This window comes from Rattus norvegicus, chromosome 7 (assembly GCF_036323735.1).
Source record: "Rattus norvegicus strain BN/NHsdMcwi chromosome 7, GRCr8, whole genome shotgun sequence".
NCBI classification, from domain to species: Eukaryota; Metazoa; Chordata; class Mammalia; order Rodentia; family Muridae; genus Rattus; species Rattus norvegicus.
The window spans coordinates 46,107,694-46,132,822 of NC_086025.1; the positions used below are offsets into that span (position 1 = coordinate 46,107,694).

The window sequence follows — 25,129 nt, forward strand, 5'->3', positions numbered from 1 at the left end:
TCAATCAATTAAGTAAATATTGCATTTTCATCATTATGAAAAACTACTTGCAAATTGCCAGGAAAGAGGAGTATCTGTAAGTGACCAGTTTGATAGAGAATGGGTACACATGTAGAATGTAAAAGTATTCTGCCATAAATGTGAAATCTTGATATTTGGAACAATCAGGAAGCACTTGGAGACAGTAAATGAAATAAACTTGGCAGAGAAAAGACAAGTGTCCTATGATGTCATTCACTCGAGGAAGGTACGATTCCATGGAACAGAAATAGAAAGCAGAATAGTGGTTATTGGTGTCTGAGGAATTTTGAAGGATAGGATGATATTGGACATAAGCTAAAATATTTAAGTGGCTAGGGAGGATAAGCCCAGGAGAGCTTTTAAATAAACAATGACTGTAATTAATAATACCCTGTATTCTTGAAGGCTGCCAATGGAGTGCATATAAAGGATTCTCACATAAAAATGATCACTATATCAAGTAGTAAAGGTTAATGACCTGGATTTAATAGTTCTATAATATATATCCAAGAATCATGATGTCCATTAGTTAATACATATCTGTTAAGCAACAAATTATTTTCATAATAATAATACATAACAACTGCTGCAACTCTACTATCATCTACCTCACTCTCTCTATGGCTAAGCAAGAACCTGCTTCTTAAGAAGCTAAATGATCACCGGAACTGTGGGGAACAGATGAAAACTCCCTGAGGCTCATCCAGAATTTTGATATTAATAATCTGCTTGATCAACCTAATGCATATATAATAAACTGATGGCAAATAAACATTTAAGCAGCTTTTACTGAAGTGTTCTTTACTCTGTTGCCAAGAACATATTATTCAGTAGAAATCTTCATCCAATACCGCCACTGCTGACCTTCCTCTGACTTGTTGCTTTTGTACCCATCTCTTAAAAGTCCACTGAAAGCCTCAAACATAGTGTGTGGAGACAAAACGACTCATTTTCTCTTTCTTATCTGCTTTTGTCACAATCTTCCATATCACAGTAAATGGTGCCAACAGGCTTCAACTCTTCCTTACGTGGGATCATGACCTTGATTTTCCTACAGTTGTAGTTCCCTCATTTGCCTTACAAATCATGTAGCTTCTACCTTTTCTCAGTTCTATTAACTTCTCACCATTACACAGCTACTAGTCTAATAAAAGCCCTGGTAGCCATGTTGAATAGAGCATCGCTAAACTGCCTATTGCTTTCTATCTACTAACTTGACCACTAAATTTTCTCCCCATCAATGAAGTTACTTTGACAACAGCCACTCATTTTATAATGGTGGTGGTGGTGTTAGAAATTTCCCATATTCCATGTTGAAAAATTCAAACTCCTTTCCACAAAGCTTCATACAGTCCGATTTTTACCTGGGACTTTGCGTTCATATATCCAAAGAGGTACTATTTTGCCTGCATGATGTTTCTTTGTTAGCCTCTCCTTTAGTAGACACTGTCAAGATTTTCTCCTTAATGTCTTTCGGATTGAATTACTTTCTTACTATAAGTTTCATGTCTATACACAAACGTGTCCCCAGTGTTCTCAGTACATATATCAGGGACAAACTTGGCACTCTACAAGTATGTTTCGTCTTTTCTCCCAAGAACATGTCAGCTCCATGATGTCAGGAATATGTCAATTTTGTTCATTCTTGCATTTCCCAGTAATGTCTCTAGCATGCTGCACACTAAGAATATTTATTACATTAGTGAATTAGTCAGTAAAGTAACAATGAAAGATGGTGACAATTCTGATAACTTGACAGTGGGAAGAAAGGCATTCAGAAGGCTATATATTGGTTGACTAATGGAATATTGTATACTAGAAGGCAAGATATCCCTTCACAATTTATTTTATTCTTAATTTTTACTGTTTTTTCTTTTTTCTTTCCTTCCTGCCTGCCTTTCTTTCTTTATACTTTCTTTCTTTATACTTTCTTTCTTTTCTTTTCTTTCTTTTCTTTCTTTCTCTCTTTCTTTCTTCCTTTCTTTCTAGATGCAGGACCTTATGTAGCCTAGGCTGCCTTTGAACTCAATATGTAGCCGAAGTTGGCCTTGGAACTCTAAATCATCCTGTCTCCCCCACCAAAGTGCTAGGATTACACGGATGTTTGTCCTGTTCAGCCCTCCAGTTTCATTACTCTTTTTAATTGGCATGAAACCTTGTAGGCTTTGCAGAGGACTTCTGAGTCTATGTTCATGAGAAATACTCATCTGCCATTGACTTTTTTGTAATGTTGTCTTGCGATATTTGCCTCATAGAATGGGTTAAGAATTCCTTATGCGCATCTCTCCTGGAGGTTCTATAGAAAAGTAGCATGATTGCTTCTTTAAACGTTTAGTAAAAATTATCAGTTACACACCTAGGCCCAGTAACAGCTGCTTCCTATAATCTGTTTTACATAATCTTCATAATATAAGTATTTATTAACTGCAAACCTCACTTGCACAGAACTATGCAAGGTTGTATAAGTACAATAAGGGAAGGCCATGGCCTCTGGTGAGGGCTATTCATGCTCTCTGCTGTAAGTGGAAAATGCTTTAAGAAGAGGTGAACAAAACGGAGGCCTATGCTCTCACTGATTAGCCAAAGATCCATCTTTCTTTGCTTCTTTTACTTACATCTTAAAAACAAATCCAAGATCTAGATGTAGCCAAGTCTTAAACCCCCCTTGGGACCTCAATCTCAGGAGTCTATGAGATTGGGTATCCAAAGTGGGACTTTCTGAGCCCAGATGCCTCAGATTTCTCTTGCTATATGATAAATGGATCTTATGATTCAGAATAAAAGGTGCCATCTAATGAAAAATGTACATAATGAAAACCCACTGTCTTTAAAGATGACAAACTTGGACTGACCCAGGGCTCCAAATGCATATATAGCAGAGAATAGCCTTGTTGGGGCATCAGGGGAAGGGAAAGCCCTTGGTCCTGCCAAGGTTGGACCCTCAGTGCATGGGAATATGGGGAGGGCAATAAGGGGGATGTATAGGGGTAATACCTGTATGGGGGAGGGGGAAGGGAGGGAATGGGGGCTTATGGACAGGAAGCCGGAAAAGGGAATAACCTTGGAAATGTGAGTAAAGAAATATATCTAATAAAAAATTTAAAAAGAAAAGACGACAGACTCATTACAAGAATGTTTACAACACTCTGAAAGACTGCTCTACATGGCTCAGATTTTTAATGACACAGTAATACCTTCTAGCCCATGTTGAAGACTTCTTTCTGGTGCAAAAAGTAGGTCTGGAGAGCTTCCAAAAATGTGATAGGAAATTTTTTTTAAATCAAGATGATCACAGTGAAAGTCAATACTTGTTTACATATCAGCATCACAAATGGGTTTTTATTTAAAAAATCATCTCATTGTTATGCTGCTTAACATTTTAGTATTCCTCACGCCTTTACTATGATTACTTTTAATACGAAATTTCAGAGGCACAATCCCACTTTGTGAGACTGACCACGCTGTCTGGGAAGAGAGATAGACATATATTGATTCCTTCATGCATATATGGAAAATCTCTTTCTGCCATCCAGAATCCTATTACTGTGAGACATAAACACAGATATTCTTTTTCTGTGTTTAAACACAGAAAAAAAAATTTAGTTCTGTGCGAACTAAATTTCAGCATTCGTATCAAATAAATGGATGATTTATATTCCGTGAGCTTAAAAGAAATGTAGTTTCAGGACTCGAATGGAAAGGTTTTGTTCATGCAGAAGAGCAGTATTTTCTACCAGCAGCAAAAATGTGAATATAGCAATATATAAACAAGAATTATTGGTACAGTGCACCAAACAACCTACACTGTAATTTCTAAATATAATTGCCAATTAATCAGTGTATTATTTCATATTATAGTTCTGTACAATAAATGGAAGTGATGGTAATTTTCAGTCAGCTAAAATGTTGGCTAAAACATTGCAAAAATTTGAGTAACTATGAAAGAAATCACTGTTAACTTCATTAAGAGAAACTGACAAAAAGAATTCTGGGGTTAACCAATTTTTTTAAAAATGGAATATGCTCTTATGCACTAGAGGTCCACAAACGAGATAGAATATTAAATATAACAAAAATGAAGAAATAGTAGATGGTAATAGGATTCAAATTTATGGTAACCACGGGGATTATTTTTTGAAAGGTCAGGCATATGCCTATACTACCTCAAAGTACTTCCAATGTTAGCTTTTTGTTCTCAAAGTTTCATCTTGTTAGAAGGAAATAAGGAAAATATCCCCTGTGTTTACAACAGAATGGAATCGAAAAAGACCATGTAAATCTGAGTGCCTGCCAAGCAGAACGCAGGCCAAGAACATATCATTTCCAAAGTTGTACATAACATGCCTTTTTCCTAGTTTAAAAATTAATTTCCTAACCTCAAAAGTGATATTTTAAAATAAGGAAGAGTTGTTGGTTTTTTTAAAAGATACATTAAAAAAATGTTAACTACAGATATTTTCATTGGATAAATATGGTTTGAGATGATATTTTGGGTTGATTACTGTATGTTCTATATGGAGAACATTAGGTAGTGCAAATAAATTTAAGCTATACTGATTATGAATCATTTTATAGAATATTATGCCAAAGACTAAATTATAAATTCAATTATAGTTATAATTTTCTTAAATGAATTACCTGGTAGGCAAACCCTCCAATAATGTTAAAGTCCTTGAATGACACAAAGAAGTCATTATTTGGTTTTAGACCAGGGAGGAGGGACTGAAGGTAGATATTTTCCATATCAAAGCAGACCTGGCTTCCCAGGTTCTCCCAGCATCCTTCAGTCCCTCCCTGGCATACATTGCCCCCAACCTTGAACTTTGAACTTTGCAGCTAAGGGGCTAGGCTGCCCTTCCCCTAGAGGCTCCTCCCTATATAATCCAGACATTTTACTCTCTCTTCCCTTTCCCCTCTTCCTTCTTCTTTTCCCCTCTCCCTTCTTTCCCTGGCTCTGTTCTCTCTTTCTTCACCCCCTCCCCCCCCCCGACCCCCGCCATGGTGACTACCCTGGCCTCAATTCTTTGGGCCAGAGCAGCTTCCCAATGAATTTGCCTTTAAAATATTCTAATCTGGTTGAATTGGCTTTCTTCCCTGTTGGAGAAATAACCTATCACAGAGTAGTTTTAAACCTAATATTGAGGCCCTTTCATACAGTTGCTCACGTTTAGGTGACCACCCCCCCCCAATCCAAAAATTTTATTTTCATTGCTACTTCATAACGGTAAATTTATTACCGTTATGAATTGTCATGTAAATATCTACGTTTTCCTATGGTCTTCGATGATAACCATGAAAGGGTTGTTCGGTCCCCGAAGGTGTTGTGACCCATGAGGTGAGAACCACTGCAGTCACAAGTTCTTCCTTCCTGTAATTGCATATTACAATGGAGGAGGCCTGAGAGGAATTGTCAGCAGTTCGACTCTAGTCTGCTGTAGAAGAGCTGTTGAGATGTCTTGCAGACCAGCTGATCTCCCTCTTACCTAACATCAAAACAATTACAATATCCGAAGGGTTAATCTGATTATCCCTTGGGCTCAGCTGCCATCACCACAGGGAACAGATTTAGAGAGTTCCTTCTTTTCTATTTCTGTCTGCTCCCAACCTTCCTCATTCCGAATGAAGTAACAAATTCCTATCAGCTAGAAAATTGTGATATTGTGCTCATATTTCAGAAACTTCAGGTTTATCATACTAAGTTAATATTTCGGGAAATTCCCAGGCTTACTGTACTGCTTAGTTTCCATTCTTGTCTATAAAGATCTGGGTAATAAAGTATTGAAAATGTATTTCCACTGTCAGGCTGAATCATATTGAGCTTTTTCACATAAAGCTAAATAATACGCATTTTAAAAAACGGTAAAAAACAGACTTCAACATTCTTGTCTGAAGTACGTTTGCCAACATAGTTCACTATACTTTCCTATTGCTTAAGCTGCCCCCCATCTCTCTGTCTCTCTGCCTCTCTCTCTGTCTCTCTGTCTCTGTCTCTGTCTCTCTCTCTGTGAGAGAGAATGAGTTCACATTTGATGTATATTTATTTATTATTTTAGTATCTTGAAAGTTCTTTAATTTTTCCTTGCGATGTCATTACAACCTGAAAATAAGTGTGGTCATATTGCTCATTCTATATTTTAATTCCATTTTCAACCATGAGACTGAAAATTTAAATCAAGTCTCTAATAAAGAGGGCATGCCTAGGATTATTCTTATAACAATCCCATTTGAATACCTTAAAACGATGTTTACTTTTAGCAGTTTACACTGTGAACTTCTCAGAGACTGTGAGCCATCATTTAATTTTCTGTGTACCTGATATTTTTGTGTCAGATAATGAGTTTATTCTATGAATACAGACGTCCAATATATTTTTCTTTCAAATGTCATGGCTTTTGTTGCTCCTTGATAACATCTTCAATGTACACTTTATATTCAAGATGATAATAAAATGGCTATATTGCCATGGTAATGCTGCTACATTGTTTTGTTAATTTTTCATCGAAAAGCTAGTAAAGTTATTTATGAATATTTCATTTTCATATTTATTTCATGCATGCAGGTATGAAAGTTCTTTATTTTAATAAATGCTCGCAATTACGTCTGTGCATAACTTTTATGACTCAGTCCCATGAAGGCCACAATGGGTCATTGAACACCTCCAAATGGAGTTACAGATGGTTGCCAGCTGCTATGTAGGTACTGGGAACCACATTCTGGATTTCAGGAAGAGCAGTCAGATCTCCAAAGCATTGAGCCATCTCTTCAGCCCTCTTTCTGAATATTTCTTACTAGTTTTCTTATTAATTTGCCTTAGTAGTTGGCTTGTCTCTAGGCATTGTTCTCTGTCCATGGTCAAGATAAGCTCTTAATGAACCATGCAGTAATGGCATGTCTTTCTGCCTAATTAGATGGAATTAACATAGCACTAGTATAGTGTGATGCTCTATTACTCAAGAAGAGTTACAATGCCCTAGTCATTTTCAAAGAAATCACTTGCCAGTATAAAGAGTCTGTCTAATGACTATATGTTGGAAGCACCCTCCTATAATTCTCACAGAACTTTCTGGGTCTCTAGCTCAACCATTCTATGCTGACTACAAGTGCTCGGAAAAGGATGTTATGAAAGCCACTAATTAACTTATAAAATTTTATAAGGATACTATCAAAGAGAAGGCATTTGCATATATATACCTGTAAATATTTAGAGGCAAATCTTCAAAACACAGTGGATCACATTTAAGGACACTTCAAAAACTAGAAAGGAAATCTCAGGGGAACGAAGATTTCACATTTATAAATGGGACCTCATGAAACAGAAAAACTTCTGTAAGGCAAAGGACATAGTCAATAAGACAAATTGGCAACCTACAGATTGGGGAAAAAAATCTTCACTAACCCCACATCCGATAGAGGGTTATCATCCAAAATATATAAAGAACTCAAGAAGCTAAGCACCAAGAAAAAAACCCAAACAACTCAACCCAAAAATGGGTATAGAACTAAACTGAGAGTTTACAAAGGAGGAATCTTGAATGTCTGAGAAGCACCTAAAGAAATGTTAAAAGTCCTTAGTTATCAGAGAAATACAAATCAAAATGACCCTGAGATTCAACCTTATACCAATCAGAATGGCTAAGATCAAAACCTCAGGTGACAATACATGTTGGTGAGAATGTGGAGAAAGAGGAACACTCCTCCATTTCTGGTGGGACTGCAAACTGATACAACCACTCTGGAAATCAATTTGGAGGTTCCTTAGAAAATTGGAAATAGATCTACTTGAAGACCCAGCAATACCACTCTTGGGAATATACTCAAAAGATGCCCTACCATGCTATAGGGGCATGTGTTCCACCATGTTCAGAGCAGCCTTATTAGTGATAGCTAGGAGCTGGAAACAACCCAGATGTCCCATGACAGAAGAATGGATACAGAAAAATGTGGTTCATTTACATAACGGAATACTATTCAGCTATTAAGAAGGAGGACATCCTGAGTTTTGCAGGCAAATGGATGGAACTAGAAAATATCATCCTGAGTGAGGTAACTCAGACCCAAATGGATATGCATAGTATGTACTCACTAATAAGTGGATATAGCCAAAAAAGTACAGAATTCCCAGGATATAGTCCACAGAACTCAAAAAGGTCAACAAGCTGAAGGGCTCAAGTGAGGATGCCTCGGTCCCACTTGGGAGGGAGAAGAAAGCAACCACAAGGGGGTAGGGGGAAAAGAGGGAAGGGAAAGGGGGGGTGGGGGGAAAGAGGGGAACATAATTTGGTAACTGGTGGGGGAAAAGGATTAAGCCCTGAGGGCCAGCAGAAAGAATGGAAACAGGTGACCTCAGGAGGTAGAAAGTTGGGAGGAGCCTCCAGAATGTACCAGAGATCTAGGAGGTAAGAGACTCTAAGGACTCAAAGGAGGGACCCTAGATGAAATGTCCTACAGTGGGGAGAGGGAACTTGTAGAGCCCACCTCCAGCAGAAATGCAGGGCATCAAGTGAGGGATAGAATTGCTATCCCACAGTCAAAACTCTGACCCACAATTGTTCCTGTCTGAAAGAACTGCAGGGATGGAAATGGAGAGGAGCTTGAGGAAAAGGTTCACTGACAGGCCCAAAGGGGGATCCAGCTAAAGGGAGGCCACAGGGCCTTACACCATTACTCAGGCTATAGAGTGCTCACAAAAAGGGACCTATCATGATTGCCCTCCAAAAGACCCAACAAGCAGCTGAAAGAGTCAGATGCAGATATGTGCACCCAACCAATGAACAGAAGCTGCTGACCCCTGTGGTTGAATTAGGGAAAAACTGGAGGAAGCAGAGAAAGAGGGTAACCCTGTGGGAGGATCAACAGTCTCAATTAACCTGGACCCCTGAGATCTCTCAGACACTGGATCACCAACCAGGCAGCATATACTAGCTGAGATGAGGTCCCTGACACATATACAGCAGCGGACTGCTGGGTCTGGGTTCAGTTAGAGAAGATGCACCTAACCCTCAACAGACGGGAGGCCCCAGGGAGTTTAGAGGTCTGGTAGGGATGGTGGGGTGGGGACATCTTAATGGAGACAGGGGGTGGGGAGGAGGTATGAGATGTGGAACATTTGGAGGGTGGACTGGGAGGGGAATAAAATCTGGAGTGTAAAAATAAATAAATAAGTAAATGAAAAAAAAAAAGAGAAATGCCTTTTAAGACAATGGCAATATAAAGACTTAATGCCTAAATCATGACATGGTCAGGGTGTCATACAGTGTGTTTTAGAACACTTTGCTGGCTCTCAGGGGGGCACCTCTCTGATATTTCTGTGACCTCAAATATTTGGATAGATATATCAGACAGTATAGCTGGGGTTCACATTATTTCATTAATAAAAGCTTTTAATCTAGTGAATAGAACAAATGGGGTTTTCTTGCCTAAATATTACATCTAGGGTTTTACCAAAATATTAGGGAATGTCTACTTTATGGCTCAAAATTCTTTTGAATGACAACCACTTTGGTGACTCAGCCTGCAATCTCAAGTGTCTAGGCAGGCAGAGGGAGAAAGAGCCTATCACCATGGGGTAGAGCTTGTCTGGGCTGTAGAATGAGGGTGTCTTACAACAAGTAACAAGCCAATAACAACAAATAAAAATTTATTTGCGGGTGGAGGACTTCTTTAGACATTTTTTTTCAAAAGATGACTTTGTTATTTTTCATCCTTGATAATGAGCTCCCCTAAATTAGGAAGTTGAGTTTCCTGATGAGCTGCATTTAATACCCGAGGCTATTCTCCCATTGTCATGGTGCCTATTCTTTTAGTTTTTATATCGTATGTATTTCGATTGATAACTTGTCCATTGCTTCCTCCCCCCCCATATCTTCTTTATATATTGTTCTGCAGTTTTGACTTTGAGTATCTTTTTTCTGTCATAGGAATTCTGTACATTTCTGTAAAGTCTACACTGTTTTCCTCGGCCTTGTGACAAAATGATTCTGAGAACCATTTTGTAGTCAAAGAAATTTTTTCTTCAAACCCTAAAATTCTTTGGCATAAGCTCATAATGGCGTGGTTTTGGAAGTCCTAGAAGACACTTGATCAGATTTCCCTCTGTGTCTCTTCTTCATCTCCTGCTTTTGCCACATATGACCACTCCACAAAGGTTCTTCAGATATGACTCAGCGTTCAGTTTCATCCTGTTTGGCTGTTTCTTCTTTCTTGCTAGAACTTTCCATTAAATTTTAAGTTTGAAAGCCACAAGTTTCTTTTATGTAAAATTTGTCTATTTTTTAAGACCTACTTTGCCCTTATTGTGTTCCATTATTTATAATGACTTCCATTTACGATTTCCTTTATATTCATTTAAAATGGTTTATATATGCTTTCAAATTCTCTCTCCTTCTCTCTTTATAAACAGGTTTGTTTGTTTGGCTTTGTTTTTTTTCAGCCTGCTTGTTCTTTGTTTTTCTGGGCCTCATCTGGAACATGAATCGTTCATCCGTCTCATTGTAAAATGAAAGTTTGTTTGGTTTTTCTTCTAAAGCGGCTCTTCATGCTCTGCGTCAAAGATGCTTCTTTATTTAGTTGTGCGTTTCCCTTACTTTCTCTCTATGAGGCTTTGAAGGATGCATGTACACAGAGCATGTGCACTCCATCTTCACAGTGCTTGGGCCCAGTCTGATGCTGTCATGACACTGGTCTGATGTCCTCTGTTACCTTCTCTGCTGCATGTAGTTGCTCAGGCACTGATGCTTTGACATCTTCCTGGGTCTCTGGGTACGTTGCATTTGTTGCTTCTGGAAACACGTGATCTGCCTATTGGTATGAATCTAAACAAGATTTTCAGTTCAGGATTTCCAACCCAGTTGAGCACTAAACCTTTTGACAGGAGAGAGCCAAAAAAAGGGACCTATTTCTCCCCTTGTGGTTGTGACATTAGCCCCTAGTCTTCAGGCTCTGCCTAGGACTTCTCCTTTTCCAGCCCTTAGGGTTATCTGTTTGTTTGTTTGTTTGTTTCTGGTGGATTTATATCTTTAGTAATGCTCACATTCTGAGTAAGATGTGTATGTGTCCCCATCAAGGTAATAATCATTGCAGAATACCGAAACTTTTTATAGGAAGCAAGTTAGCGGCCAGTGGCTATACCAGAATCTAGACGCAAATGGTTAAATCTGACAAGGCTGCACTTGGCCAGTGTTAGAAAGTACTAGGGCTTGAATGTTTATGCTTCTCCACATTCATATGTTAAAATCTAACCCCTCAGCCTCTGGAAGGTGATGAGTTCACAAACTGTTTTATGTTTATGGATTAATGCTCTTACACTAAAGGCCTAAGAGACACCCCCTTGCCCTTTCTGCTGTATAAAGCTTCTACAGAAAGGCAGTCCTGTAGGAAATAGGCCATCAAGAGATACTTAATCTGCCAACACCTTGACCTTAGACTCCCCAGCCCAGAGAACTGTGGGAAATTCACTTCTGTAGTTCATAAACCATGATGTCTAATGGTCTTACGTTACAGCAGGCCCCGGGGAGCAGCACAGACAGCTTCCTAAAGTTCATAACTGTAGAGACCCAAGCAAATTTATGTTTCAGTGATTCTCATTGTTTTCTTGTGTCCCTATTGAGTTGAAAAATAGTCGCCCACCTATTTGATGGTGCCACTGCTTCCTTCACGCGTCGCTGTGGGATGATGGGAAGTTCTTTTTGATGTTCATGTGAAACTTCTGGGTTGTTCCAATTATGTTTAGTGGCACAATATTTAAAGAGATTACATGCTATGGCCAAATGATAATTCTTTTAACTGTCAAATACTTGCCGAACTACATCCAAATGACACAAATCAACACCAAATATGGGAAACAAAAAGCATTGTATTACTTTACAATAGAAAACTTTTCTAAAACACTTTATTTGTCTTAAATAAACATCAACATAATGAATTGAAAAATACTATTTTTAAAGTGATGCTTAAATAAATATGTATTCTAACCTAACTAGATCCTTTCAATTGATACTATTCCAATCAGTCACTAACTTAGATGAATTGATGAAGCATTGGGGATGAACATAAACATTCTCAAAAGTGGATGTATGCTCCTGTCTTATCAGTTTCCTGACTTATCATCAGTATCCCAACTCAACCATTTTCCTTCCTATGACCAAAATAAAATTTCAGAAGTCCAGCCTGCTCTTTTTATACTGAGTAGTCACACACAAGCTTTACTGAATGTGGAATTAGCCAGCCCAACCTAATACACGCCAAAGTCACTCTGCCGGACAAGCAGCAGAGAACAGAAAATTTGTTTTGATGTGTCAGAGTAGGACACTTAGTCACTGGAAAATGGAATTAAGAAAAGGCTGAAGATTAGATAAAAGGCCTTTCTGGCCTGGACGGTGGGGTCATGATTCTACAATGAAACATTGCATGCACTCTACCATTTCTAGGCCATGCCCTATGGATTCTCTCTGGCAATTCACTTATCAATTATATAAATGTATTTTTTGTCTCCCTTTTATTTAGATAGACCAAAGGCTTACAGGACTTAAAACAAATGGAACGAATGATATTTGTTCATAGCGGAACACAGTAGGCACTAGCGAGGCTAAGAAGAATAAACAGGAGTAGAACGAGTGCACTGAGAATATTTGGTGGGTTTGAACACTTATGTACTTGCCCCTTATTAATCATTTATGTCTCTGACAAAATGAAGTCTCTTTGCGCACTGGGAGCAGGACACAGAGGTTGTTGTTGGGACTGGCATTTGAAGATTTTAGCAATATTATTGTTGCACATTCAAGCATGAAGATCTCAGGCTTTACCTTGGGCAAGAACTTTTGGACCAGGGAAGAATAAAACAAAGACAGACTGATTGGAAAACTAAATACAAGAACGTTATCAAGGAATTTCCTACATAACAGTGACAATACTTGACATTGTAGCATTACTCATGCAAGTCTGAAGCACCACTTCCAAAGACTGGACTAATAAAGCCACCCCAGAAATTTATACATGGTTAGAAAGCAATATTCTTGTAATCTTATTAAGCCCAACTTTACACAGTAGTATCTGGAAGCAATCAAATCGAGATTGAATTGACCAGTTTCAATTTGCACCCCAGTGATAGCCTAGTGCCACGGCTCTTGGTACCCAAATCCCAACTGGAGAGAGCTAGTGTCCCTTGGGGTGCAGATACACCCACGGTCACAGGCGAGACCACCACTATTGCCCAGCTATAACATTGCCTGTCTCTGTCCTAAAACTCCCCAGATGTTTACAATGTTGCATTCTCTGTTTTACTTATAGTTTTTGACCACACATAAAAAGGAGGTGTTCACATTTAAAAATCCCTCTTGACAGCTTTTTTTAAGGGCAGATGAGCAAGTTTCTTCCTGCAGTGGAAGACATATTGAATGCAGAGGGATTTAGAAGGCTCCATGATACCTTTCTAGAATAGCAGCTACTAGGAACACAGCTTCTTCTAGTCTTGTTTAATTAAAAATTAGACGATTAAAAATTATATGCTGTTTTTTTTCCCCAGAATTTCTCTGGAGATTTTTCTGTTTCATTTCATAGACTACCGAGGCAGTTAGGCATGGGCCACATTAAGACGTACTACAGGAAAGACTTTAGCTTGAGATTATTATTATTATTATTATTATTATTATTATTATACTTAGAATGGAGAGTTTTAGTTATGAACCAATAATTCTGTTGACTTTAAAGTTATCAGAGCTGTTTTTTTAGGTTTCATGGAAGTGGTAGGGGCCCTTTATAGAAGGGCCATGACCTCTTTAAAGTCCAGCTATAAAAGAAATAAAATATGTGCAGTGAAGCCTATTCCTTGAAATAATCAAACCCCTGGCCCTTCATCCCCAAATACAAACCCCACCTATTCCCTCCAACTACTCAGAGCTGTGAAACACAAATCAAGACAAATAATAAAACCAAATATAGAAATCAAAACAATAGTGCAAATACTATTTGTGCCCTAATACGTCAATCAAAACTAATACAATTTGTACAGTTCCCAGTACAAAGTACAGATTCAGTAAATATTTTGTAAGTCAACTGAACAGCCAAGAGCATAAAGGCAGAAATGGGTCACTTTTGTTTACTTCTTGAAAGATACAAAGGATCAAATCCCTTTTTAAAATGGAGATCCTGTCTGCCTGAACTTCTTGCTGAGTCATCCTGAGGGCCAGGATGCATAGAAACTCAAGCACTGGGGTGCTCTCTCTGCACTGGGTTCACTATACTGAGGCCGGCCAACTAGACCAGGTTTAGTGCTCACCGTGTGTGTCCTTATCTGAGTTCTAAATGGATGTCCTACTGCTACAGACAGTTTTCACTCTATTATTTTTATTTTATAAGCATTGGTCTTTGGCCTGCAGGTGTGTGTGTGTGTGTGTGTGTGTGTGTGTGTGTGTGTGTGTGTGTGTGTGTGTAGGGAGGGGTGGTCAGGGATCCCCTGGAACTGAAGTTACAGGCAGTTGTGAGCTGCCACAAGGTTACTGTGAATTGAACCCCAGGCCTCTGGAAGAACAGCCAGTGCTTTAAACAATCAATCATCTGTCTAGCCCGTTTTTCATTTTAAAAGAACTTCAATTCTCCTAAGTTATAGGCAATACCATTAATGAACATTATTTCTGGATTTTTTTTCTTTTGGGGGGCGGGGGGAAACGTTTGCTTGTTTTGCTTTGTTTTTGACCCAGTCTTCTATTGTCTGACCAGGACTCACTCAGTATCCAAGCTTGTCTCGAATTCCTTGCAATAGCTTGAGAACTGGAGTTATAGGGATGAGCTATTACACCAGCTTCATCTTTTATATTCTATAGTTTGGTATTCTCTTAGCCTGTAGCTCTGTCAGGATCTCAGCTCCCCAGCACCTTTTTCTCTGCCCAGGAGAACACTGTTCATACTGTTATCCTATGGTCCTGCACTTTAGAAAAAATATCTTATATTCTTTTTCAATCTTTAGTAATTACAATCAAACTTGCTTTCCTTTGCTATGGATATCGAGAGCAAATCAGTACCATGAAAGCATTTTGTCTAACCAATAGATACAATGTTAGGATTCAGAAAACATTGCTCTGCACTGTGCATCACTTCAGGTCGCTAGTGTTACAAATAAATAGTGTTGTATACATTGTAACATTTTAGTGTACTTTTGTCAATTAAAAAATGAATCGAATGTCATTTACAGCATTCCTTTTATGTGAGATGCATTTTAGATACCAAATATTTAATTTATGAATGAAATGTAGAAAACAACACCCTCAGTACCATTTCTTTTCTCCAAAAATGACCTTGGAAAGAAAACTCAACACCTTTCCTTCACTCCCCTGATGCCCCTCCACCCCTACTCTGTTTCTTCCTTTGATTTATCAAGGATGCTCCTGGATTTGGAAAGCCATTTAACCCATTCCTATCTTGTCAACCTATGCTTATTTCACAATGTCAGTTGACCTGCAGATGTAAATTTGTGTCTATTTTTCTTTTTAGAGCCTTGCCTCAGTGGGCTCACCATGCAGGAAGTAAGAATTAATTTTATGGGTCACATATTCGCTGTTGTTTTCCTCCTAGTGCCAATGGTGATTTTTGCTTTCTTCCAGTGCCTGAGGTAATCACAACATTTTGTATTTTTATAGTTCAGAAGACAGTGCTCTGTCCCCTAACTCTCATTTAAGTGTATTTACCTTAGACTTGGGCATAGTTACCTGGAAAATAGTATCTTACTTGTTTGTACTAAAACTAAAGGAATGAGAAAATTCTCCAGATAGAAATGACTACTCAAGAGGAAATTGTGAGCTAGAGTCTCAAAGATTTGCCATAATTTTATCAGTAGTGTATCCTTTTAGACACCTACGGTAGTTGTCTCGGTGGGATCAATATAAAGGACAGGTTGAAATTTTTCAAGAAACAGTGCCTATTAGATTTATAATGTGCTAAACATAAGTTATTTATTTAAAAAGCTTAATAAAGTTTTAGAGTAAAAAAATAATGATTGTACAGGTTATGAATGAAGTGTCTTTTTTATTTTTTATTTTTTATCTATGGTAAAGATCATTAACTAGAAGGTTTGAAATCAATGTGTGTGCCCTTGGTCTCATTGACTAACAATAAACATGGAATTTTTAATTTCAAAATACTAAGCTATAAGTAAGAGAGAGAGAGAAAGAGAGAGAGAGAGAGAGATAGATAGATATGTTAGGCCACCTATATTGCTTAGTCTAGTCCCAGAAAATCGTGTTTATAAATATATATATATATATATATATATAATATGTATATAAATTTCTTTCATATTTATATGGAAGAAAATTTAAATCCAAATTTAATTTCAGTATTCCTATTTCCTATGTCAATTGTATTTGCATATATTTCCTATCAGCTATTTTATCGATTTCATTAAACCTTGTAGTTTATAGCTGCTGTGCTCATAAATAGATGAAGAGAAGGGGGATATGTTTTATGGGGTTCTGGGGAAAGAAGGTGCCTCAGTGGGCTCATGCTGAGATATCTCTTGCCCTGAGGGACCAGCCAAACAATGGTATAGTATAGAATATAGTTTAAGGGCAAGTTTAAGGGGGGGTTAGAGAAAGAAGTAAAAAAAAAATACAAGAGGAGAGAAGGAGTAGAGTAGAGGCAGGTATAAGGAAGTAGACAGAAGGGGGAAGGGAATGAAGAGAGAGGGGACATAGCGGGGAGAGAGTAAGAGCAAGAGAGCAAGAGGGAGCAAGAGCAAGAGAGAGAGGAGGGGCCAAGCAGCCCCTTTTATAGTGTCAGGCATACCTGGCTGTTGCCAGGTAACTGTGGGGGTGGAGCTTAGACAGAATGCTAACAATAGCGATAAGCTGATATGTATAATTTAAATGGTAAATCTAGTCCCCAGGCCCAGAAATTCTGATTCATGCCTGGAATCGAATCTCAGTACGCATATTTCTATTGCCTGATTTTTAGGCTACATGTTGAGATGTTTCCAACATATTTGTAGACTAGAAGACAGCAGCAAAGTAGGAGAGAATCAACCAGGAATATTTTAAGCTCTGTGTGGTAAGAATCACCACCATAAGGATGGCGGGCATCTGTCCATCTGTCTTTCGTTATGGAATGCTCAAAGTTTTCATTATACATCAACGCTGCCATAATTATTCCACAGAGAATTAAAGTGCTCTTGACACCGGGTCTGAGCAGTTTTAGAACCGGCCACTCTTTTAATAACCCGTGTGAAGAAATTATGGTAATTTGTAAAAGCACACTTCAACAATAACAGCTGTGACCCTCCACAGTCATGTCTTCCTGTAAGGAAAACAGACGGTTCTAGTTCTGAAATAATGTATCCCTAAAAGGAAAACCTTTTGTTCTGACATGAGCCCACCGAACAAACCAACATACTTTCTCTACACTCATTCTTTTTTTTTTTTTAACTTCAAAGTTTCGTTATTTTTGTTTGGACAAACAATCTCACCCTGTGACCCAAGCCAGCCTTGAACTCCATGATATCCCCCTGCCTCAGCTTCCTGAGTACTAGGATTACAGGGATGAACTGTCATACCTGTTTTATATAACTTCTAGTATAGATATAAGTAGTAAAATGGACACAAAGACGAAACTTTCTCTAATAATACTATTTCTCATACATAAGGTGACAGCCATGTCAGCGATGCTTAAGGCATCCCACAGGTCAGGAACACTGAAGTCCAACTATAAATCTGTGAGTCACCAATATCCTTCAAAAGCCTGCGCTTATGCCTAGGGAAAGTGTGCTCGAAACATCTTAGAGTAGGAATAATTTGATTGGTTAATGAAGAGTCTACGAGTGATAATTGAATTTGATGGCATTCATTAGATAAGACATTCAGGCAGATATTTTACATCCTCGTTACAAACTCTAACACATGTAACTGTTACAAGTGCTACCTTCACACCCGGGTACCATACCAAAGAATGAAACCTGCCACGGCCCTAGAAAGCACTCCTCAGAAACAAATTCTGTATACACCTCCTTACCCACCCCCACCCCCAACCCAGTATTCTTGCTAAAATATCATCTGTGCGGTAGGTCCCCAGAGCACAGAGGCATATGTAATGGCATATTCTTTCAGAATGCAAGGGTGCTCATGGTCATCTGCAGATAATGAACCATGAAAACTTTGGAACTGACGAAATACAAACGAACTGGGGGAAACATCACAAGTGCTACCGAAGTAGCCCACCAACGAAACTAGCTCTCCACTCAGTAAAAACAGACACAATTGCAGAGTATGTCAAATACTAATAATGGCTCTTGAAGATAATAAGACAAAAATTAAAGATGTAGTACGTGAAAGATAATCCTCACTGTTAACTTGATTGAGATTCACTTTAGAGATTGGTGACACACACTTCTGCGTTCCTGGCGATGAACAGAGCAGAGGAAAGGCCCTCCAGGGGTGTGGATAACACTACTGATGTGGATCAGGATAGAATAAAAGGGGGGAGATAAGGAGAAAGTTACCTGAGTATCAGCCATTATGAAAAGAACTTTGCTGCTCTGCCCTGCCTACAGCACTACAGACTGAATGGTGTGAAACCATTGTGCAAAATAGGACCACTTCTTACCGTAAGTTGTTTATACAAAGTGATTCTGTGAACACATTATGAGAAGTAACAGATGTTTTCACTGTCCCCACAAATGCCCCCACCGCATCCTGATATGGACTAAGAAGGCTGTTTATTGGTCGTCAGCAAAAGCTGTCAAAAACATCTTGCATTTCCGAATACCTTAATGAGACGTTCTGGTGGCGCTCTGGGGATGGCCAGGGCAAAGTCTTCCGATCTGACTGCGGATGTTGGTTGCTCAAGCGCTTTCAAGTCTTCTTTTCCTTGAGAGAGAGAGCATGGAAAGCATCCATGAGCATGCCGCTGCCTGGGAATTCTGCACATGCTTTTACTATTGACTGGATACAGACTCCCGCGCACACAGCCCATTCATTATTCATACCGGGCTTCAAGTTCCTCGACTCCTCCTTGGATTGGGTGCGCCAGGCTCAGAACCAATAGGTATGAATCATGCCGAAATTAAAAAAAAAAAAAAAATCTCCAACCAAACCATCACGCAAGCACACAAAACCCTGGAATAATAAACCATCTCAGAAGAACAACTTGGTTTTTAAGAGCAACTTCTTCACACTCCTTCTGAGCCACCCTGTTGAATGACACGAGTCCACAGAGGAGAAACAGCCAGTGCTGCCACCGAAGGTCCCCAGTGGAATCAGCAGTGACAGGGAGTTCTCTCCAGGCAGTACAGATTTTGTTTTGCTAACATGACTCCATGTTAGGAGACCGGAGAGCTATCCTTTTCTGGCAACGTTTCCCCAGAATTATTGAAAAGCTAACCGAGTCTATTCCGATTGAGCCACGGCAGCTGTGGCAGGGCTCATAAAAAGGAAAGACATTGCTATTTACCCGGGAAGATATTAAAATGCTATGTGTTGTACATAAGTGTCTGACGGGTAACGATGCTGGGCCAAGAATTCCAACAGCTCCCTTCCTTAGCCACGGTCTTCCTCATCTCTCTTTCTCATGGGTTTTTGTTTTTTTCTCTTCGTTTTCAGCCTTATTAATCTACTCCCTGTTGCATTCAGATACTCTTTGACATAAAGATAAGAACAACCGTGCCTCCTATTTCTACATGTCAAACCTATGCTCTTATATTTTACGATGTAGACCGTCAGGTATGGAGCACTCCTGGGACTTTATCTGAAGTTTGGAGTAAGGCTTTGCATAAACATCATGTCAGACACCATAAAATACATCAGCTTGTCATTTGTCAATTAAAAAATAAGTTAATTTAAAAAATGAATTGACAGATCATTCTACTCTCTTTACAGTTTGGCTTTCAATTCTCTGGAGGGTGCTTACACGGTAACGTCCTGCTATTTGAGGACTCGAGTTTTCCTACTATATCGTAAGTAAAGATGTAATTCCCTGCAGCTTTCACCATAATCAGAATATGATTTAATAATTCATCTGCCACTGTTCAGCAATCCCTCTTTTCCAACTAATGGATCAGGATCATGCTAGCATAAACCCACCAGAGAATGTGATGGTTTTCTGTGTTTGGGAAAAAAAAATCACAGTCCTTGATTTAAAGGAACCAATGCTACATGAGAGTTTATTCGATGAGTGGCTTCTGAGTCAGTTTCCTGGTAGAACAGAACAAGGTGTGTTGGCTCCAGCTCAGGTTACCTCTATACTTGCTTAAAGCCGTAACTTAGTCAGTGAGGATGGCAGTTCTTGAGAGATTAAAAGGCAGAAAAAGGATAGGTGACTTTGTGTCTCAAAAATATTACTTTCTCAGAGGAGAGGGGCTACCAGCATCCAATTCTCCATAACAGAGGAAATATATGAGTAAGCAAAGCCCATGAATTCTGGAAGCCAAACAGCAGAGATTAAAAGCCATCTGTCCTTGGGAATGTGGGCTTTGCTTGCAAGCCACGGGCTTCCAGCTGTCTGCTGCAGGACAGTGGTAGCATAGCCTTCCATACACAGGCTAGAATAGAAGACCTTATACACAGTCACACCGTTAAAGAAAACTGTTTCTGGTTATTACGAATTGAGCAAGTGTCTTTGGGGCATGGTGGAGCATCTTTTGGGTATATGCCTAGCAGTGGTATAGCTGAGTCTTGAGGTAGAACCATTTCCGGTTTTCTGAGAAACTGCCAAATCGATTTCTAAAATGGTCGTACAAGTTTGCACTCCCACCAGCAATGGAGGAGTGGTTCCCCTTGCTCCACATCCTCGCCAGCATGTGCTGTCACTTGAGTTTTTGATCTTAGCCATTCTCATTAGTGTGAGGTGGAATCTCAGGGGCGTTTTGATTTGCATGCTGACTAAGAACTTTGAATATTTCTTTAGGTGCTTCTTGGCCATTTGAGATTCCTCTGTGGGGAAGTCTCTGTTTAGCCCTGTACCCCATTTTTAACTGGGTTATTTGGGCTGCTGGTGTCTAACTTTTGGAGTTCTTTATAAATTTTGGATATTAGCCCTCTGCCAGATGTAGAGTTGGTGAAGAACCTTTCTCTACCTGTAGTCTGTCATTTCGTCCTATTGACAGTGTCCTTTGCCTTACAGAAGCTTTTCCATAGGTTCCATTTATCAATGTTTTGATCTTAGAGCCTGAGCCATTGGTGTTCTGTCTTGAAACAATTGTCTCCTGTACCCATGCATTTAAGGCTATTTCCCATTTTCTCTTCTATGAGATTTTGTATATCTGGCAGCTTTATTCATAATAGCCAGAAAGACTGGAAACAACCTAGATGTCTTTCAATGGAAGATAAATGAAAAATGATACATCGACATAATGGAATACTATTCACCCATTCAAAACAAAGACATCATGCATTTTGCAGGAAAATGGATGGAACTTGAGACTATCATCCTGAGTGAGGTAACCCAGTCTCGAAAAGACATGGATGGTGTGTACTCACTTAGAAGTGGATTTTAGCCATAAAATACAGGATACCCATGCTACGCTTCGTGGACCCAAAGAGGCTAAGCAGGAAGGAAGGCACAAGGGAGAACGTTTCCGTTTCACTTAGGAGGAGGAATAAAATACTCATAAGAGGCAGATGGAGGGAGCCAACTGGGTGGGAGAGGGCATGGGGAGGGGAAGGAGCTGGGAAAGGGGAGGGGGATGTCGGAGTTCTGGATCAGGTGTGGGGAGGGATAGAAGAGATCCCCAGATGGCCATGACAATGAGTGGGTAATCTGCAACTGACAGGGGAGGGGAGGATGGAGGCATCTCCAGGACAAGACAGAGAGACCTGGGATAAGGAAAGTGCCCAAGAATCAAGGGAGTAACTTTAGCTGTGATTCACAGCATTAGGGATCTGGAACCTGAAAAGACTACTTCCTGTGGCTAGGCAGGGACCTCAGTGGAGAGACAGGTATCCATCCATAAAACTCTGCAGCCTACAAGAAGTGTAGGAACAGGGGATGGAGCAGAGACTGAGGGAACAGACAATCATAATAGGCCTAACTTGAGCCCCATCCCATGGGCAAGCGCCTATCTCTGACATTGTTAATTATATCCTGTTATGCTGGTAGGCAGGAGTCTAGTATGGCTGTCCTCCTAGAGGCTCCTCCCGGTAGCTGACTCAGACAGATGCAGACTCCCACAGCTAAACAGTAGATAGAACTTAGAGACACTTATGTAAGAACAGGGGGAAGATTGCAGACCCTAAAGCAGATAGGAACTCCACGGGAAGACCAACAGAATCAACTCACCTCGACCCTTGGGGCTCTCAGAGACTGAACCACAACCCAAAAAGCATACATGGGCAGGACCTAGCCTTCCACACCTCACGCATACATGTAGCAGGTATGCCGCTGGGTCTTCATGCGGGCCTTGAACTACTAGAGTGGGGGCTATTCTAAAAGCTGATGCCTGTATATGAGAGAGGTTCTAGCTGGGCTGCCTTGTGGGAAAGAATATACGTAACCTTATGGAGTCTAGCTGTGCCAGAGTGTGCTGTGTGCCCCACCCGCTCAGAGGAGAAGGGGAGGGGGAGGTGGGAGAGGATTGTGGGAGGGGTGACAAGGAGAAGGCAGTGAGTGGGATGTAAAGTAGAAGAAAAAAAAATTCCTAGCTCCAGCCAGAAACTGCTTTGCCCTGAGCTGCAGAAAACTACACGTTATCATCGGCAGACATTTTCCATAGAAATCAATTTTTTTTTATTTTCTTAGAAACAGTCCTAGGCCAGGCAGAGTCCAAGGAGTAAAGAAGATAGGAAATATTGACTTGATCCCAGTGCTGCCCTAGGGTGACTGACACACTGTCCTAGGAGTGAGATGTCTTTTAACTTATTAGTTGTTTTCACTTATTTCACAGATGTACTATAAATTCTACTGGATAAACATGGGTTACTGTAATATTCTAAGCATCTGAAATAACCCAGATTTAAGAGACATCATCTCTCCAAGAAAAACTGCCCAAATGACTTCCCCAGAAAACACTCCATGTTTGTTTTTATTTTTGCCTCATTCTGTATTTTCTTTAGCAGCTATTCTATTTTGGTATACAAATAGCAGACTTCTTCATGGGAGTTTTCATTTTCTTCATTTTGGTTGGTTTTCCCCTCCACTAGCTTTCTCTCCCCCCATCTACCTTCCCTCCCTCATCCTGGCATAATCCCCTTCTCTCTAGTCCTAGCACCCTCCCTTTTCTCTTTGACAGTTATATACATTCTATGCTCTTCCTACAATGTTCCCTTTGGGGCTCTTTTTATTCCCTGTCTTGGGAGCACCTTTCCAGGTTCCCAGCATCTAAACTTGTTCCACATGAATACACATATGAAAATATCAGAAGCCAAGGTCTGCCTATGTGGAGTAACAGGCACTGTTTTCCTGTCACGGACTGGTTCACCTCACTTTATACACTTTCCAGTACTAGGCATTTTCTTGAAAATCTCATCTTTCCTTAATGGCTGAATAGCATTCTATCACGTAGTACATTTTCATTATCTATCATAAGCTGATGGGCCACTGGATGGATTCCACTTCCTAGCCGTTGTCAGCAGAGCAACAGTGGACAAAGATCTCTGTAGTAGTATACACAGACCTCTGGGAATATCCCCAACGGTCTGAAGCGCAATAACATGAAAGTTCTATTACTGTTTGGAAAAGTGCCACACTGTTTTCCATAATGGCTGTACCCATTCGCTCTCTCTCAGAAGTGAATGAGGGTTCCTCATCCCTCACCAGAATTGGACCTCCTTTGTTTCCTTGAGGACAGCCACGATGGCAGTGGCGGAATAGAATCTCAATGTAGATTTCAGTTGCATTAACTTCATAGTTAAAGATGTGGAATGGTTTAAAAATATTTACTGCCAGATATGGCATCTCTTCTTTTGGAAACAGTTCGGCTGCGCTGTTTGTTTCCTTGTTGGTTTTTGTTGCTGTTCTCTCTATAGTCTTGATGTACATCTCACGGAAATTTCCCTCTCGCTTGGGAGACTGTCTCTTTACTCAGTTAACTGGTTCCTTTCTTGCGCAAGCCTCTTGTAATTTCACTGGGTCCCATTTGACGACGGTTGGCTGTTTAGTGTCATTTTTAAAAGGCTAATTGGAATAGTACTTTAATGTGGAAAATTAACTTTCTAGAGGCCAATGTAGGATAGATTCAGTGAATCTTCGAAATGCAAAGAGAAATGATTAGTGTATGACCTCACACATCTGACCTCATGGATAAGCAAATCACAGACAATAGACCAGCCAATTACCCAAGACACGAACATTTAAAAATAATCACAGTTGATGCTTTTCCCCCCAAAATGCTCGACATTTGCATTGAGAGGAATCTTGTGTACAACAGGCAAAGGGAAAAAATGGAGGGGAGGAAGTGGCAGACTGGGCTTTGCATTTCTTTTTCTGAGCTGAAGAAATAATTTAGGGTTAGATGGTTTCTAATTTCATTATTAATGTTTGAATATTATTCAATATTCACTATTCATATTGAATATTAATATTTCTAATTTCTGTAGAAACCTAGGAATTAAAACAAATGAACAAACATAAAATTCACAACAAAACCTCCCAGGAGTTATCCTTTTCTTTTCTGCTACTATCTCTGTATGAACTATAATGGCAAGTCTGTAAATTCTAAATACAGCACGCAAAACTGCTTGCGTTCATATGCTTTTAGAGACTTGCAACAAGGTTTCCTGATTCCATTTCTTGGAAAGATGATCCTAAATGAAAAATCAGATGCCCAAGTGTACAGCTGGTTGGTAGCATAAATGAAATCTCAGCCCCATTTCCTAGACCTCAGTCTAATGTCAGACACCTATGTCATATAGATTATACATTGCCCCTACTCATAATACACAGGCTGTGACAGGCCAGCATAGCACATTACTTTTGTCTGAAAATCCAGAGTTCTTAAAAGAGACATAAAAATACATAGAAAGTTTTGCTTTATTACAACTATGGTGTTTTGTAATTTTATAACAATAATGTTCAGGGAAAAAATCTTTTATAACAGTTTTCTTTGTGAGATGAAAGGTACAAGGGCATTTAGTATAATTTTCATTGTGCAGTTATAAGAATGCTTGTCTCTCTTGTCCGATTGAGTCCGTGGAAAAGA

At 39.5% G+C, this 25,129-nt stretch overlaps 1 protein-coding gene across 7 annotated transcripts in view; it reads right to left on the minus strand.

Moving 5' to 3' along the window:
- The window catches only part of Syt1 (synaptotagmin 1), a 544,812-nt gene that overhangs the window by 408,045 nt on the left and 111,638 nt on the right, over positions 1-25,129 (minus strand). For 5 of the 7 annotated variants that reach the window (XM_008765353.4, XM_063263065.1, XM_063263062.1 and 2 more), the window contains one exon: positions 18,766-18,866. The exons of the other annotated variants lie outside the window; for them this stretch is intronic. The gene's annotated coding sequence lies outside the window, so the exon portion shown is untranslated. The remainder of the gene's footprint in view (positions 1-18,765; positions 18,867-25,129) is intronic. 7 annotated transcript variants of the gene reach the window in all.